This window comes from Pavona decussata, unplaced genomic scaffold, assembly GCF_977016875.1.
Source record: "Pavona decussata unplaced genomic scaffold, jaPavDecu1.1 SCAFFOLD_156, whole genome shotgun sequence".
Taxonomy (NCBI): Eukaryota; Metazoa; Cnidaria; class Anthozoa; order Scleractinia; family Agariciidae; genus Pavona; species Pavona decussata.
Genome location: NW_028145568.1, coordinates 1645001 through 1664439, shown reverse-complemented (window position 1 = coordinate 1664439; position 19439 = coordinate 1645001).

The window sequence follows — 19439 nt, the reverse complement described above, 5'->3', positions numbered from 1 at the left end:
CTCCTCACCACATCAAATTTTCAAATTTTTTTTTAAGTCTTTTGGTTTTCAAGAGAAGTCTACCTTGCTATTAAGTAAAGACGTGCAGATTGTTTTATATAGCAAGTACTTCATTAGAAACGCATGGAAAACTCATTCTCTGCTACCTACTGGCAATGGCAGCACCTTTGTCTTCTGGACGCTGTCCGGCAGTACGGTTACCCATCCTTCTTTCTTACTATCAGTCCATATGAGTGGTCTTTCCCGTGGCCATCCTTCACAGAGGACACCCGTGACAGTCACTGCATGGAACCAACAGATATTCCAACCCTGGAGACCATCCATGTTGCACACACTCTTGACCAGATCGCAGGAGGCTACCTAACTGGGGCTAACTGCAACCGCTGGCGACACCATGTGTTCGGCAACACAGCAGATCCAAAGGACCGTAACGTGATTACATAATTCTATCGATTTGAATTCCAGTCTCGGGGTACGTTACATCTTCACATGTTCGTATGGGTGAAGGACTTGTCTCTTATCCATGCGAACCTCTTGCATGCCTCCATTCCCTGGGGAAACGCCGACGACGCCTTCCTCGTTGCGGACACCCAAAAATCATCATCGTCTTGTTTGCCGCTCTGCAATGCGCCAGATTCCTTTCTTCAACACCCTGATGGTACCTCGCATCTCGAATTTCAGTACACTGAGGAGGATGCCAGCAGAAATATCCGTGCTTACTTCACATCACTCCTTGGTGCCCTGCGATGTCGCACAGACGTCCAAATGGCAGATGGGAAGGCTATGCTTTTGAAGTACGTGTCGTCCTACGTCACTAAGATGCATGAGTCTGCTACAAGCGAAGACCTTTATTGCAGCGACATAACTGGTTATCAGGCGGCCAATTCCTTTTTGAGAGCCGTGTGTCCCCTTGCTCCAGAAATGATCTTCCAGTTGACAAGCATCAAAGCTGCGTGGACTGATAAACTTACCAAACATTTTAATCCTCCGCATCCTGGTCAAGAGAACAGCAATGTCGCTTATCAGCTCTACCTGCAGAGGAATAGACAACACGAAGGCCTCTCCTTCTTACAATGGCTCCATTGTCATACCATCGTGGCGAAAAAGAGCAAATCATTGGGCCAGAACAAGTACCTTGCCGCCGTCAAATTTGTTTCGGTCTTCAATCCCGTCTTCTTCTTTCAGCACCTCTTGGTCCACCATCCCCATCGTGATCCAGCTCACCTTTGACACCTGGAGGAGTCTTCAATGCCTGCTGCAATCCAATTCTTTTCACAGGCCGCATCTCTTCGTCCCCAGAGCTGGACCACAACAGACCAAATACATCAGCAATTTGAACACGAAGGCCATCGGAGCAGCTTCCTCACCACAGTGGTGGCGTACGTAATGGCGCTTCACGATATCTTTTATCTCTGGAGAAGGCAAGCGCTTGATGGACGTCTGGGATGCCTGCAGACCAGATCCATTGGCCGGTTATATCCATTGTCACCATTTCAGACGGCCATCTTCAGCGATATTGTTGACTGCCTGGCTGAACGCCAACGTTTCCTCCAGCGTGGTTCAGAAGAATCTCTTTCACTTGCTTCATTAAACTCGAATTGGGCCAAGTATCGTCTTCTTTTGGGGAAGCCTGGTACGGGAATATCGCAAGTAGTGATACATGCCATCCACCATGCTATCCAGCAAGAAGCAGCAGTACTCTTAGCAGCCCCTGTGGCGCTCCTTGCCCAAGGATACAGAGCCATCTTTGGTGCTGACTTGGAATGCGAAACTCTGCATGCCGCCTTCCATATCCCCGTAGATGAAAACCAGAGTATGGACGTTAACTTTGCATTGCACAAATTCGACTTGGTGGTGATAGACGAGGCATCTATGGTCTCTGCAAAGTCTTTTAACATCGTCGCCAGCACCTTAAATAGGATGAATTGCAGACCAGTAGTCATCATTGCAGGCGACAGATGTCAACAGCAACCTCTCCAGACTGTAGACGGCCGGATCAATACCACAGTCTCTATCCTAAATGACGATACCTTCATGCAAGAAAATTCTGTGAAGCATTCCCTTTACCAGCAGTTTCATGTAGTGGACTGCGATTACGCTGCTTCCCTGGATCTCATCCGCTATGTGCAACCTACGCAAGAACAATTGAACGATTTCCAAGACTCTGTGGTTCTTTGTTCCCCTGGCTACATTGATGATGACGAGCTGTATGCGGCATTCTCCAAAACATCGGACACTGTAATCATGACTGTCTCCAGAGCGGCAGCACAGAGAGTAAACACCATCGTCGTACACAAGCTCTTTGCCAACCAGCAACCATTGACCAATGTACCCTGCGCCTCAGTAGCTGGTGGTGACGTCATCTACCCTTACCATGGAATGAAAATTGTTATTAACGAAAACAGGGACAAGACGTCAAGAATTGTCAACGGCCAAGATGGCACCATTGTATCAAACCATGGCAAAACCATCATCATTCAATTTGCAGATGGCGAACGGGCCTTTGTATATCCAGTAACCCATGCTGTGGAAGGACAGGGCGACGTCACACGATATCCCTTCACGCCAGCATATGCCAGGACCATATGCAAGTCCCAAGGACAAAACTTAAAACATCTCCTGGTGAGGCTATATTGTGCAATGGTACCACCTGGACTTGCGTACGTCGCACTGTCCCGGATCCGCAGAAAGGCAGACCTCTCCGTTATGCAGCCAATGGATGCCAGGCAGTTGCAGCCCGTAAATTCCTAACTTGGCGCCATCTTTTCTTCTCTCTCGTTGAAACAGTTACTTCTTTTATTTTCAAATTGGACTTGGACTGGGAGTACTGTCTCTATAGACTTGATGCAACATAAAATGTACGCCTTAATCCAGACAGGGCACTCAAATTATTTTCTTTCTCCAGATGTCGCAGTCCTCTTCATCCAGTGGTGGCAAGACGAATTACAACAAGCACTTCCCAAGAAGCTTGCCCCTTAATTACGGGGCGGCCTTGCAGGATCCCAAGGAAGAATCCATTTTGTCTCGTTTGCATGACTTCAATTGTGAGTGGCTGCAGCGGCCAAATGTTGCAATCTCCGAAATGGCCCAGACATTGCGCGAGAACATCGCCCTAATACGCCAATACAGTGGCACCATTTTTAGGCCAGAGTTTGTTGAGGACTTCCTTGGACCTTTGGAGTCTCTCTCTGCATCCTTCTCCAGGTTGGATAACAAGGATAAGTCCACCGCAGAGCCACCGTCTCGCGAAGACGTGGTGTCCGTCCTCAGAGCCATTGACCAGGACGAGAACCTAAACGATGCAATTATAGAGGGGTTCAATGCAGCTGGACCACTGCTTATGATGTGCGTCCATTTGCTGGTGCCGCAAACGCTGATGCGTCATCCCGAAGAGTTTGCTCAAAAGATGCGTAGGACACCCGCAACGCAGCCATTTAAAGAGAACCCGAGTTGCCATAAAATGAAGGACTTCATACTGGACTCAATCACCAAAAGATGGCGCCCTGTTCCAAGGAATGTATCCATCTGGGACCAGGATGATGACGACGATGACCAGTCAACTCCAGATACGTCTTCCAGGCGGCGGGCACGCCAACACGCCCCCGTGCAAAGGAGACCTCCCCCTACTACTTGGGACGACTCTAGTGGTTTCGAAGACAGCCAATCGACTACCAGCGGGAGCAGTAGCCAGGCTACCAACTCTGCCTGCACTCCAGCTACTCCACAAGCAAGGCAGCGTGTTAGATACCGCCAACCTGTTGACAGCCAGCAACAGCAAAGCAGCAGCGGCAGCAGTAGTATTCCAAACTCTGCGTCCACTCCAAGAACTCACAGTAAATACCGCCAGCCTGCTAGCAGCCAGCAAAGTCAATCCAGTGCCTCACCTGTCCCACCAGTGGAAGATGATGACACTCAGCCAGAGGTATACACCCAAAGACCCGCCACGGCTGCCTAAGAAAAAGCGACCTGCCAAACCTAAACCAGTTTCATCATCCTCATCCTCGTCCTCCAGTGAATCCAGTGACGATGAACCAGCCAAGAAAAAGAAGGCTGATAGCACAAAGTTTGTTAAGCCGTCCTCTACGCAGAAACCAGCTGAACCAAAACAGACAACCCAGGTGCAAAAGAAACAAACGGCAAACAAAGAGAAAGCCAACACAGCCAAAGATCTCGACGAGGATGAGGTTTGGGCAGCACTGGGCGGCTGTACAAAAACAAAGAAAAAGAAACAATGAAAACAAACTTGCGGCTATGCTTTCATAAACACTGCATGGACACGTCCTGAGGAGAACATTGAAAGTTGCGTTGAAAAACTGTTCTTTAAAAGTTGCGGAACAAGAGAGTACGGAAAGCTATGGAACGTTGAACATTAACATTTTATTACTCTACAAACATTGAACTGCGTCGAGCATAATATCGCTGGAGAAACGAAAAACATTTGACAATTGAGAGACGGTTTTGCAATTTTTGCCTACTTGAGGTCTCGAAGGTCCATTGTCTTTAAAATGTTGTCACCCACGCGTATTTGAGCCACGCATAGCAAATTTGCTTTCCCTTGCATATTTGTGCCACGCATATCAAATTGACAACTCAAAACATGTGACAACTTGAAAAGTTATGCCCTTCAAGACCTCAAAGGTTTAAGACAACAACATTTTTTGCAAAAGATTTTCAATGTTTGACATATTTTGGTAGTCTTTGGTAACGCAATTGATGTCTTGAAGGTGCATTGTCTTTTCAAATTTGGTCACGCAGCGTATTTGTGCCACGCCTAGCTTTCACTTGCGTATTTGTGCCACGCATATCAAATTGACAACTCAAACCATTTGACAAATTCAAAATGTATGCCCTTCAAGACATCAATGGTGTTATACAACAAGTTTTTTGCAAAAGATTTTCAATGTTTGACATGTTTTGGCAGTCTTAGGTAACGCAATTGATGTCTTGAAGGTGCATTGTCTTTTCAAATTCGGTCACGCAGCGTATTTGTGCCACGCCTAGCTTTCACTTGCGTATTTGTGCCACGCATATCAAATTGACAACTCAAAACATTTGACAAATTCAAAATGTATGCCCTTCAAGACATCAATGGTGTTATAAAACAAGTTTTTTGCAAAAGATTTTCAATGTTTGACATGTTTTGGCAGTCTTAGGTAACGCAATTGATGTCTTGAAGGTGCATTGTCTTTTCAAATTTGGTCACCAGCATATTTGTGCCACGCCTAGCTTTCACTTGCGTATTTGTGCCACGCATATCAAATTCACAACTCAAAACATTTGACAAATTCAAAATGTATGCCCTTCAAGACATCAATGGTGTAAGACAACAAGTTTTTTGCAAAAGATTTTCAATGTTTGAAATGTTTTGGCAGTCTTAGGTAACGCTATGGAGGTCTTGAAATTGCATTGTATTTGAATATTTGGTCACGCCGCGTATTTGTGCCATGCCTAGCTTTCATTTGCGTATTTGTGCCATGCTTATGAAATTGACAACTCAAAACATTTTACAAATTCAAAATTTATGCCATTCAAGACCTCAATAGTACGTTAACATTACAAAAAACGAAGTTTTCGACTAAAACTATTTGAAATTGGACTTAGTATTTGACAGTATTTGTTAACGCGATTGAAGTGTTGAACATGCGATGTAATTGAAAATTTTGTCACGCACGCGTATTTGTGCCTCGCATAGCAAATTTGCTTTCACTTGTGTATTTGTGCCACGCATATGCTTTTAAAACGTCAAGTTAATTAAGAAATATACACTTTTTGCGCAATTCAACACGTAGAAAATAACGTTAGCAAATACGTTTAAGTCAGATAAGGCATTTAAGACATGGAATTTGTAACAAAGACTTAAGACATTGCAGAACGCGGAGATTTCGTGACAAGAAAATGTGAAAACGTTATAGACATAGAGATTTTCGGAAAAAAAACATATTCGACATTATAGAGATTGGCAGTTTATCAATAAAGTATAATAAAACGAATATGACATGTTTGGACACCTTATTGTAACTTAGAATTAGACTTGGGGCCTGGGAAAAAGTGAACTTAAGTCCTTGGGAGGAAGAACTACAAGTGGTCTTTAACCCCCTGGCAAGAATGCAGGTTTAAGAGCATGTAATAAGGGTGGTTCAGTGGGTTGGGTAATCACGACCCTCGCTCGGTTTTTATTCCTGAGTCATTCAAACCTTACCAGCGCACAGTATCACCCTGACGTAAGTCTGTCGAATGTCCGTAATGCGAAATGTTTCACTACGAGAAATCTTGTGTACCGTCGCTTTTACTACTTAGTTATGTCATATAGTAATGGTAACTGTTCTGAAACATCAAAAACGTCTAAAATCGGGTTTTCTCATTGCTCTAACTCAACGACGATTTCTTGTCAGATGCTAAGCTTTGGCCTATAGCTTTACCATAAAACGTAGTAAAGGTCTGAAATTTCATTGCTCTAGGACAAATATCACGTGACTTATGGCTAGCTGAAAACCAATGAAATTGCAGTTTTGGGCCTCGGTGACAAGTCCCCCCGGATTTCACCCCCCGGACTGCAGGTTTCGTACTCCAGCTAGGTCTTGGCCTGAAACCACTACATTTCAAATTTGGTATCAATCGGGTAAAACCGGGGGGGAAAACCGTGGGAAACGTGTTTTCAAAGGTCCTCCTCACCACATGAAATTTTCAAAATTTTTTCGATTTTACTCCAGAAGCCCAAATTTGGCACTGGAGTTAGATCTTGGTCTAAAATGGCCACGTTTCAAATTTTGGCAGTATTGGCTGAAACTGGGGGGGACAACCGTGGAAAACGTGATTTCAAAGGTCATCACCACATGAAATTTTCTAACTTTTTGTCTTTTGGTTTTCAACAGAAGTCTACCTAGCTTTTAAGTAAAGACGGCCACATTGTTTAATATAGCAAGTACTTCATTAGAAACGCATGCATTTCAAGTTTGAAGGCAATTGGTAAAAACCCGTGGAAACTATAGGTGAAAAACCTACATTTATGCAAATGAGGTACTTTGTAAGAATTTTTTTGTCTTTTTGTTTTCAACAGAAGCCTACCTAGCTTACAAGTAAAGACGTCCACATTGTTTTATATATCAAGTACTTCATTAGAAACGCATGCATTTCAAGTTTGTAAGCAATTGGTTAAAACCGTTGGAAACTGTGGGTGAAAACCTACATTTATGCAAATGAGGTACTTTGTCTGAATTTTTCTAAGTCTTTTGGTTTTCAACAGAAGTCTACCTAGCTCTCAAGTAAAAACGTCCAGATTGTTTTCTATAGCAAGTACTTCATAAGAAACGAATGCATTTCAAGTTTGAAGGCAATTGGTAAAAACCCGTGGAAACTATAGGTGAAAAACCTACATTTATGCAAATGAGGTACTTTCTAAGAATTTTTGTCTTTTTGTTTTCAACAGAAGTCTACCTAGCTTTCAAGTAAAGACGTCCACATTGTTTTATATAGCAAGTACTTCCTTAGAAACGCATGCATTTCAAGTTTGTAAGCAATTGGTTAAAACCGTTGGAAACTGTGGGTGAAAAACCTACATTTATGCAAATGAGGTACTTTGTCTGCATTTTTTTTGTCTTTTGGTTTTCAACAGAAGTCTACCTAGCTCTCAAGTAAAAACGTCCAGATTGTTTTCTATAGCAAGTACTTCATAAGAAACGCATGCATTTCAAGTTTGAAAGCAACTCGTTAAAACCGGGGCAAACCACACTCTGAAAATCACGTTGTTCCAATATGGTTACACCCTGGGGTCACATGGCCAAAAAATTACAAATACAAAACTTGCAGGTAAAGTCTTTCAACAAAAAACGAGCTTTCACAGTTGTTGCAGTGTTGTGCTCTCTCAAGAAACGAAATTTCACATTCTGAAGTTGAATTCTACCAAAGTTACGAGAAAATTTCGTTTTCATACAAGCTCTCAAATTTTTCGATCCTTTTCTGTGTTTTTTCACTGAATTTTGCGAATAACTTTCCTTTGATTCCTTTTCTTTCAAATTTTTAACTTAGATTATCTTTAACACTATACAATGTAACTATCTGTATGGTTTTTAGCTTTGTAAATGAAATCCCTAGAGCGCAAGCTTGGATTTTCCACTAAAAAAAAAAAAACAAGTTAAATCCAAGATGGCCGCCATCGGTGATGGTGTCTTGGAGGTCAAATTCTAACTTTGGCGGTAAAAGCCGTTGAACTTTCAATTGAACTTCAAAATTATGCTACTGCATTGCTCTCTACAACCGCTAAGTTTCAACGTTGTAGATTTAATTCAGAGTGAGTTATACAATGATCCGTTTCCCATACAAACTTCTCTAAATATTTCGATCCTTTTAGTTTTTACTTCGTATTTCGTTAATAAATCACGTTTTATTTTGTTTCTTCCAAATTTTTTTCACAAATCATGTAGAAGGCAATGCAATCTAAGTATTTCAACCATTTCTGCAGTTTTAGAAACAATCTTCACTGCGTGAGCTTCAGTTTCCTTGAAAAAAGAAAGACAAATGGAAAAAAGATGGCCGCCACGGCTATTTTTAGCGTTGTATTTTCGATCCGATTTTCGATCCGGTCCGCGGGTATAAAAACCCCGGTTTTCGCTGCTTTGCCATTCCACTCTTGCTGTTCTAGGGTGAACTTCTCGCGATTTGGTTCGCAGTTTGGCACCTTTTTTCACAAGTTTTTCAGGTAAACAGTTTTTTCGTTAATTTTATTACTTTTTTCACTCCGTATGTGGTTTACAATCGTTTTGGGTCAATTTTCTCGTTTTTAACCTCTGTTTTTTGCCTGTTTTTTCACAGATATATTCTTCGTTCCTAAACAACAGTTCTTTTTAGAACTTCGATTGCCTCGAAGCATTTTTTGGTGAGTTTCCTTTCTTTTCAACTGTTCTTATTGCTTTCTTACACTTAGTTTAGTAAGGCATCTGATAGTTTTCGTTCATTTTTTTACAGGTTTCGAGTCTTTTTTGGCTAGTAAAACAGTTCTTGTGGGAACTGCCAATTCGTGTGATCGTAAACAACAGTTCTTTCAGAACTTTACTTCTGTGGAAGCCCTTTTAGGTTAGTATCATTTGTTTTTAGCAGTGTTTCTTGCTTTTTGCAACCAAATGCTATGTTCTAACCCATTTTTTGCTTTGTTTTTGTCAGGTTTCCACGTTTCCTCATATTTTAGAAGAACCTTTGTGTCAGGTCTTCAAAACAGTTCTTCTGAGAACTTTCATTGCCTCAAAGCTTTTGTCGGTGAGTTTCCTTTCTTTTGAAGTGCGGTTATTGCTTTTTGCCCTTTACGTTAGTAACGCATATACTAATTTTCCTTCATTTTCTTCAAGGTTTGCCTCGGTACTACTACAGTTCTTTTTGCAACGAGCTACAGTGTTTCCTGCTTATGTCAGGATTGCCTTACTTCATCGTTGTAAGTATAGAATTTCATTATTGTAGTGGCTGTAGACGGGAACGTTGCCTGTTATGTTATTGCTTGTTTTTTTTTTTTTGGCAGATTATTACCGTCAATGCAGCATATGTTTTCATGTATTCCATTTATTTTCTGCTTTAGGTGGCCGAATACGGGAAACGTGACTTTATAAATGTTCTCCCTCCGTGTGTCTCACGATAGTACCGTAAATAGTGCCTACCCTGTTCCTTGTTTTTTCACTGGGGTGGCTGTGTACGCGAACTGTGCCCGTTATGTCATTGCTTGTATTTTTTTGGCACGTTAGTAGCGTACCTGCTGCATTCGGGGTTTTATAGTAGCCTTTGGGACTTGGGTTCCCTGTGGTTTCCCTGCCCTAAGGTTTATTTTGGATGAAATGACTAGCTGTAACGGCTGCTGTTTTGTTGGTTTCATTTGCTGTTTGGCATTCCTTAGTTCTTTTCAAATTTGCATGCCTTCTTCAAATTTTGCAAACGTTGCCTACAATGCAGTAACGTATACATCTCGTCAGTTCACACTTTGCATACTTGGCATTACGTTACGTTATCTCTTGTCGCGCAATGTAATCTTTGCTCTGGTTGATCGTGGATTCATCTACTTGGCTAGATCACTTATGGATTCTTCAGGGAGTGACAGCTCCGATAATGATAGCGAGTCCTTGGATCTTCCTCAACCAAATACGTGGTTTGACAGACCTGCCACCTCTATAAACAACTATGAAGTGTCTCTGCGAAGGCAGCAAGAGGTAAACCGCAGTCAGCAGGGACGTATGGAAGCAATGGAACGCCGCAGGCAACAATTTCTTGAATCGTGTGAGTTTTCAGCCTAGCAACAAGCTTCAATTATCAATACAGCTGAGTCGCAGCTTCTCCACCAGTAGTGCATACAAGGAAGTTGGTCCTTCTGTGGAAAGTGCTTCAAACTGTCACCGCAGAAGCTACTTCCATCGTTCCTTACTAGAATACCAAATGTGGTGGACAGCTCCTACAAGTGTGGTGGAGGACAGTACTCCGTTCCCCAGCCTAATGACTTCCCGTTGATCTTAAGGAACCTCACCCAGCAAGACATCCGCGTTTTGAGACCTTTCGACATTCGTTGCGGTGATTATAAAAGAGTGGTACATGGCTACCGACAGCGCACCAGCCCTTTTCGTGTCTACTGGTCTGCTCTTTCTGTTCCAGAAAAAATTGCTGCACTGGAAGACCCACAACGTCGTGCAAAACTGCGTACCGTACATGAATACCTAATGGCAAAGCAAGACAGTAAATACAGCAAGTTTATTCTAATGCATTCTCGAGGTGTGCGACAGCCATATCATCACGAAATCTTCACTGCAGCAGAGTACCAAGGCATCGAATGTACTCTCTGGCCTACTCTTTATTACTCCGTTGACATGTGCGAAACCATGCTGACAGGAAATACCAACAGAGCTTCCTCCAAGATCAGTTTTATGCATAAGGTTCTCTCGCCGGTTGTGGTTGAAATGCTACAATTCCAGTATGACCGCTGGTTATTCAAAACCATCACTGGAGCAATTAATTCGTCATGCGTTTTTGGCTGTAGTCCTAACTGCGCTCTTCAGCAGAAATCATTTTCGTCCAGCTACTGGCACTGGCAACACTTGCTCCTGATTGACGCAGTTCGTCAATATGGATTTCCATCTTTTTTCATAACCACCAGTCCCTACGAATGGACCTTTCCATGGCCTTCCTTCATATCTGAGGTTCGCAAGCAACACTGCAAGGAGCCTACCGACTTGCCCGTTCTGGAGACTCTGCATCTTGCTCACGTACTGGAGCAGATTGCCCGTGGTTACATTGCTGGAGCGAACACCAACAGATGGAGACATCATGTCTTCGGAAACACAGAGCAGCCCATGGACCGCAACGTCGTTACTTACTTTTACCGCTTCGAGTTTCAGTCGAGAGGTACACTTCATCTCCATATGTTGGTCTGGGTAAAAGACTTGACTTTGATCCGCTCCAACCTATTGTCGGCATCCATCCCTTGGGCCAACAGCAGCGACGCCTTCTTGGTTGCTGACACACAGAAGTCATCTTCAAGCTGTCTAGAACTTTTCTCTGGGCCAGACAGCTTTGAAGACAAACCTGACGGCACCAGCACACTGCGTTTTCATTACGGAGAAGAAGAGTCGCAGAGAAATTTGAGGGCGTACGTTTCAACACTTCTGGGTGCGCTACGTTGTCGTACCGACGTGCAGGTGGCGGATGGTAGAGGCATGCTTCTAAAGTATGTCTCTTCATACGTCACCAAGATGCACGAATCTGCGACAAGCGAGGGCCTCCACTGTACAGATGTTTCAGGGTTTCAGGCGGCAAGCTCGTTTCTACGTACCGTGAATCCTTTAGCACCAGAAATGGCATTCCAGTTGTCAAATTTTAAAATAGCATGGACTGACAAGCAGACCAGACAGTTCACGCCCCCACATCCTGGTCAAGAGAAGGACAACCTCCTATACCAAATGTATCTTCGTAGACAACCAGCGGACGAAAACATCTCTCTCCTTCAGTGGCTGAGATCCCGTACCGTAGTCAAGAAGCAGACGAAGTCCTTGGGGAGCGATAAATTCCTTGTGGCAGTGAAGTTCATGTCTGTACAGAACCCTGTATTTTTTTTCCAGCACCTAATGATACACTATCCTCACCGCAGCCCGAGCCAATTGAGACATCTAGAAGAATCCTCAATGCCAAGAAGTATACAGTTTTTCAGTCAGGCTGTGATGATGTATTGATCTACTAACCTAATCTAGTGTTCAAGTTAGTAATCTTAGCAGCTGTGACAGTGGATGGACAAACACATTTCTGATATGGTTTATTGTTGTCTCAGACTCTTTCTACAAGTTATTGCCCATGTTAGTTTTTAGGATTAAATAATGGGTTAACCTCACCCTGGAAGGGCGATATAATATCTTATTTTGAGTATTTTGAACCCAGGAACATCGATTTTTACAGACGCATAATTCGAGCAAGATAGTACTTTTGGAGTATAATCTCGAGAAGAATAGCCTTTGTTGGAGGCAATTCTTTCGAGCAGAATAGCCTTTTTTTCGAGTAGAATGTGTAAAGGCCTAACCGTTGAGAGTGCACCGGACACCACAAGAATGAGGCATGAATCCGTATCTCCGAAATATTCAATTTCACAGGGAAAGCCACTTAAAAAGAAAAGAGCACTCTTTCCGATACTCCTGCTGGCATATCCGGATTTGGTTGCGTCGCCGCACACGGATGAACAGCATTATCAGTATTCTGGTTGAGAATATTAACCCGATTCCCTTTCGATAGGCAGCCCAGGTTCGGACGAATTGATACAATTTCCCTATCTCTTAGGATTAACGAACCCATGTCCAACTGCTGTTCACATGGAACCTTTCTCCACTTTGGTCTTCAAAGTCTCATTTGAATATTTGCTGCTACCACCAAGATCTGCACCGGAGGCTGTTTCACCGAGGCTTGCGCTAAAGACTGCATCACAACCACTGTGCCCTCCTACTTGTCGGGGCTTCGCACCCACACGGCAATGGAGTATAGGGGCAACGCTTGAGCGCCATCCATTTTCAGGGCTAGTTGCTTTGGCAGGTGAGTTACACTACATAGCGGGTTTCGACTTCCATGGCCACCGTCCTGCTGTCTATATCCAACACCTTCTATGGGGTCTGATGAGACCATTTTGGCACCTTAACTCTGCGTTTGGTTTATCCCGCATGGCCACTTCTGCTTACGAAAATCGGCCGGCCCGTAGCTTACCTTGCAGCAGACCCTCCAACCCATCCTTAAATTCAACTACGAGCTTTTAATTGCAACAACTTTAATACACGCTACAATTGGAGCTGGAATTTCCGTGGGTTCTGGCACCAGCCTTGTTCTCCAATGGATCCTCATTAAAGGATTTAAGTCGTACTCATTCCAATTACAAGACTTGTGAAAGCCCTGTTTAGTTATTTCTTGTCACTAAGTCCTTGAGTCAGGATTGGGTAATTCCCGCGCCTACTGCTTTCCTTGGATGTGGTAGCTGTTTCTTAGGTGCCCTCCTGGAATGAAGCCCTAATTCTCTGTCACCCATTGCAACCATGGTAACCCACCCCGAATGACCCTGCAGAGTCAGCATTGGTTTTTAATCTAATAAGTACATCTCTTCCAGAAGTCGGGACTTTTTGCATGTATTAGTTCTAGAATTACTATGGTTATCCACGTAGTAATGGTACAATTAAATAAATGATAACTGATTTAATGAGCCATTCGCAGTTTCACAGTACAAGGAGACATGCATGGCTTAATCTTTGACACAAACATATGACTACAGGCAGGATTAACCAGGTAACTATCCACTACAAGGAACAAAAGTTCCTTGCTAAGCACTCCCCTCCATAGAGGGAGAGCAAGCTTTCCCACAATTTGCCTATATGGGGGAAAACCAATACCAATGAACAAAACAGACCAAACGGTCTCTCGGTCAAGGAAAACCCCACCTTGTTTGCCACGTCTTTCTCACAACTGGACCCCTGCACAGTTTAGGCCTACTAGTCAGACTCGCCAAGAGAGCTGAAGGAAGGCAAGAAAAGTGCTTCTGCGAGGGAAAATATCCTCCTGCATGTTTGCCTCTATCATAAGCCAAAGGCTAGCTTACACAACTTCCAACGCACTCTGCTTGCCACTACAGTGACAATGCATTCCGACATCATTTTTTTCCTCCTTCGAATGAAAAGCTATAAGCCTGACGTTCCTTGCCTGTTTTGGTCAATTCTGCCCTGTTTCTCCACCTGGACGCCATGGAACATAAGGGACAGGGTTTACTAGCCAGTTCCTGTCGGAACCTTCGCAACCAACACGCTCACACTATACACACAAACGCTTCTAAGGGGACTACGTGGTAGACAGCAAAAACATGAAAAAAAAAAGTTTTAAATATTGACTCAACAACCAGGCGAATTGTTACTAAGTCGTGCCAAATGATTCCTGAGGTTTTACAAAGCCATTCGAGTTGTGACATCCCATAGTTTCACGCTTTTTCAGTTTTGTCACTATATGCACTGTAAGTACCTCACCAGACAGTAGAGACCTTAGATTTTACGGGAATGTGTTCAAACTTCCGCACACGTTTTGGCACCACCAATTACATTGAAATCCATCAGAAAAGTCGCAGTGTGATGAATGAGAAAAATGGTGGTGTGAGGACTCAGCTAAATCCGAAGAGTGCTAGGAAGGTCTAAGGGCAACGTGACATTTAAAGTATTTTTGGTGTTGAGGCATTCAAGATGACATTTTGTTTCAAATTTCGTGACAAAGGCATGTTTTAGCTTGGCATTTAGCATTCAAACGTGACATTAAGAGCATCTTTAGTTTGAGGCGTTAAAGATGACAATTCGTTTCAAATTTCTTGACATAGCATATTTCAGCCACGCATTTCCTATTAAGACATGACAAATATAGGCCTTTGTGCCTTCCAGATCTCAACGGTCACATTGGCTCAGATGTTCAAGACAATAACATTTCGTGATAAATACGTTTTTGACTGCAATAATGGTTTGACAGTCCGAGATCACATCATTGAGGTCTTGAAGACCAAATGTCGTCACCAATTTTGTTACACTAGCATATGCCAGCAACACATTTCGGACAAATCTAGGCTTAAAGAGGAAAAATTGTTACAAATTGGCCAAATATTGCATATGTAAGCCACGCAATTCGTATTAACACGTTAAGTCAACCTGTAACAAGTAATTGGTAGGATGGCAATAAAGTACAAGATAACGAATTTGAAGACTGAACACCTCACTTTAAAAAATCATGGCACTAGCCACTATGTCTGGGACCCTTGGGAAGAACTTGAATCGGGCTTAACCCTGCTGGGATTGAGTGCTGTTTTTGGAGCATTTAATATGGGTGGTTCAGTGGGTTGGGTTATCACCACTGTTACTCAATTTCTTAGTCCTGAGTCATCCCTGTGGAATTACATCGAAGATGACGATAGTAGAGAACGTTGTCAAGAAGCTTATGATTACCTGTTGTCCGAGAGAAAGAGCGCATACTCTAGGTTCGTTCGTAAACAAGAAAGTGAATTACAGGAACAAAGAGAGTTTCTATTCTATGATTATGAATAACGCAGAGGAATAGAATGCGCTTTATCGCCAAATTTGTATCCTTTCGAGGACAGGTGCGAGACTAGTCTAAATGGCAAAGACAGCAGACTTAGCAGCAAAGTTTCGTTTATGCATAAAGTGACGTCCGAAATTGTCAACTACACCATGGATTACGAATTGTTGCAATTTCACTACGACTTGTGATTATGGCAAACTGTGACTGGCGTGATCGATGCAGGCAGAAAGATGAAATGTTCTCCTAACAGAGCTTTGGAAACAAAATCATTTTCAAGTGAATTTTGGCATTGGCAACATAAATATCTTATAGATGAAGTAGCTCAATTCGGACCGCCAGGCGTTTTCATTACCATTTCGCCCTATGAGAAATTTTGCAGCGGCACGGCATCATGTAGACCTCTTTAAAGATCCAAACAAAGTCCGCAACAATCTCTCACTGCAAAGAAACAAATCCCATTACGTTGAAAACTTGGTGGCTTATGTTAACAGTAGATCGCACGATAGATTTGATGCGTCTGTGCGAAAGAAAAGTGATTGGTGCTTTTGGAAACGAACCTAATGAGGATAATTATGCAATTGAGAATTTGGACATCCTACAAAGACAAGTAGTAAATGCAGTAGACAGTTTCCTTGCTCAAGGTGAAGAGTATTACGATGACGTACCAGAAGTAGTGCAGTACAATCAAGACGGAGACGAAGGCAACGATCACTCAGAAACAGTAGAAACAAACGCTAACAGGAATAGCGGAAATAGGACAACAAGCGGCCATGATTAGCGTCAATTCATTTTCATAAAGGGCCTCCCAGGAACTGGTAAATCACAAGCATTAAGAGCAGTGATTAGCACATGCCTCAAAGAAGATTATAGAATTGCAATTGCCACTCCTACTGGATATTTGCAATCGACCTATACAGGTGAATTCGAGCACGCGAATTTCCATGCAGATACAATTTATACATTGTTTAACTATCCAGTGGATATAGTAAACGAGAAACCGCGAATAAACTGGGTGATTTGCGATTTTCAAATTCTTATAATCGACGAGATTTCAATGGTGCCAGTGAAGATTTTTTGAGCACATACTAAACACGGTGAAACAATTGCACATTAGACCAGTTGCAATTCTGTGCGGAGAAAGACAACAAATACAACTAGTAGAAATGAAAGACAGAAAGTTTAAACCTAAAACAGGTGTGTAAAACAGGTGTGTAGAGGAAAGACTTTAATACGAGTTGTTTAGCATTCGATTTCAGAGAACAACATAGATGTAGAGATCCACAGTACGCGAAATGCCTCCACACAATAAGGTACTTTCGGCCAAACCAAAACCTTCTTTGCGAATTAACAGAGGAAAGGGTTCTGTGCGAAAAGGAAGAGCCAAATGACTCAGACCTTCTTCTCATTTTGAAAGATAAAAGTGATTCATTGATTCTCAGTGTCACGCAAAGGTTGCTCACGAGTAAACGACGTGGCTTTAACAAAGCTACTGGCAAATGAAAGGGCGCTAGCAGATGTACAGTAGTAGGATAAACAACCGCTATTTCCTATGTACAAAGACATGAAATTAATAGTTAGTCAAAATCAAAAAAAGCGAAATGGAATTACGAATGGCCAGCTGGCAACCGTTGTAACTATGGAGAATTCAACGATCGTGTTAAAATTACGAAATGGCAACATCGCAGGAATACATCTAGTAACAGGCGAAACAGAAAACAGACCATTCGTCTCCTATCCCATCGTTCCAGCTTATGCTTCTACAATTTGTAAGGTACAAGGTCAGACATTGAACAAAATAGTACTGTGGTTAGACTGCCAAGTAGTACCTCATGGAGCAGCATATGTTGCTATGTCTAGAATAAGAGCATTAAAAGATCTGATGTTTCTTGTAATGCCAAAAGCAAATCAAATCAAGCCAGTAGAAACACTTACGGAATAAATTGCTTTCAGATGCCATATGTTGGTAGACTAAGTCTAAGGAAGACAATCTGTCCTTGGTATCTCTTTTTGAAGCAATTTTTAAAACCGTACGGCAAAGAGGCAGAGCCACTATCCGATGTAGCTTACTGGAAAAAAAGCGAGGACTCCAACACTGAGCACCATTCGCGGCCAAAAATAGGACTCTCAGAAGCTGGGGAAAGCATAGGAGAAAATGCAGCGTTGATTAAGCAAACGCTTGAAGATTTCGAGCCCGATGAAATAGTCAAGGAATTAGAGGAATAACAAGAGATATGTTATCCTTTAAATTCGAAAAACAATGTACCTGTGGACAAAGAAGATGCAATTCGATTTGCCGAAAAAAATCGGTAACGCCAATCCCTCCGTATGGGATAAAATGGAGGTACTGGGCAGACAGATTTACCTGTGTTATTCGCCACAAAAAATGTGGAACAGCATAAAATCACCCGCGTTATATGCATCCAAATTAAAAATGGCAGATGGCAGTGATAAGGAATTTAAAAATAAGCCAAAAACAACAGCACTTGGAAGATTCTGGGTAGAGCAAATGTGCAGCTCAGGCACGCCTTCTTCCACAAAAAGGGAGAAGATAACGACACCCAAAAAGAGGAAGATGTTCGAATCTTCCTCCAAATCCTCTGAGGAAGAACAACCAACCAGAGTTGTGCAAAAAAAAGAAGAGGGGTTAGAAACCTGTCGTCCTCCTTTGTCGACGAAGATCCTGGAGAGGGAACGAGTGGGACACAAGTCCCACAAGTAGAAGAAATCCCCACAAAAAAAACCAAAAAGAGGAACAAGGGCAAAAAGTCTTCTTCCTCAGATTCCTCTGAGGAGGAAGAACAACAAAAGAGTTGTTAAAAAAAAGGGTTAACAACCTGTCGCTCACCTTCGACGACGACGATCCCGGAGAGGGAACAAGTGGGACACAAGTTCCACAAGTAGCAGAAGTCGCCACAGAAAAAACGAGAAAAAACAAGAAGGGCAAAAAGTCCAAACAGTTGGAAGAAAAAGTGACATTGGTGGATCCTTACAGGATGCCAACAATGACTCGCTCTCCTAGAATATCAGTAGAGAGGTACAACTGTTGGTTTTCTTTTTTTTTGTTCAGAACCATGGCAGAAGCAGCTGACCGAGCAGAATCCTATCAAGGATTAGCAATAAACGAAGACAGCCTCCACTGATGAATCTGGAGGTGGAACAAGAAGTACACGAAGCTACAAGGGAAAGACGACACAGAAGAGATGTAAGAAGGAGGCAGGAACAAGAAAACCAATGGCTTAGGGAGAGAGACCGACCAGAAAAGAGGAAAAGGGAGAGCGGCAGGAATACCAAGAACAACAAGAAAGAGAGAAAGAACATCGTCGCCAATGCGAAAGATCACCTGCATATACGACAAATGTTACGAAGGTGTTGGCAACAGTGTCATTCTCTTTCCGTGAAATGCTACAATTGTGGCCAACACGGTCACAAGAAAGCTGACTGCAGAAATCCATGAAGGAGGCCGGCAAAGGGAAACACCTTTATTTTTAATGGACAATTACACAACATAACATTTCAAAATTGATTTGTAAGTAGAACTTAAACTGCCTTAATTCACTTCACCTTTCAGTGACTAAAAAGAAAAATTATTGGCAGTTCTCTGCTTTTATATCTATATAGGACCTTCGAAAGCAGAGACATTAGCGCGCTTCAGCAGACGTTGTTGGAAAGCAATGCCGAGGGTGGAGAAAAGGCAAAATGTCAACACGTACTTTGTTCAAAGGCTGAGGTCAAACACGCCAGAAGAGGAAATATATCAAAATTTAATGGACTTGGAAACGGGAACCAAAAAGTTAACAGATCTCAATAAGAAATCAGAGGTGCTTTGAAACAGTGAACTATTTAAAAAAGGGGGGGCTGAAGCTTTAAGAAGCTAAAAGATTCCCTCG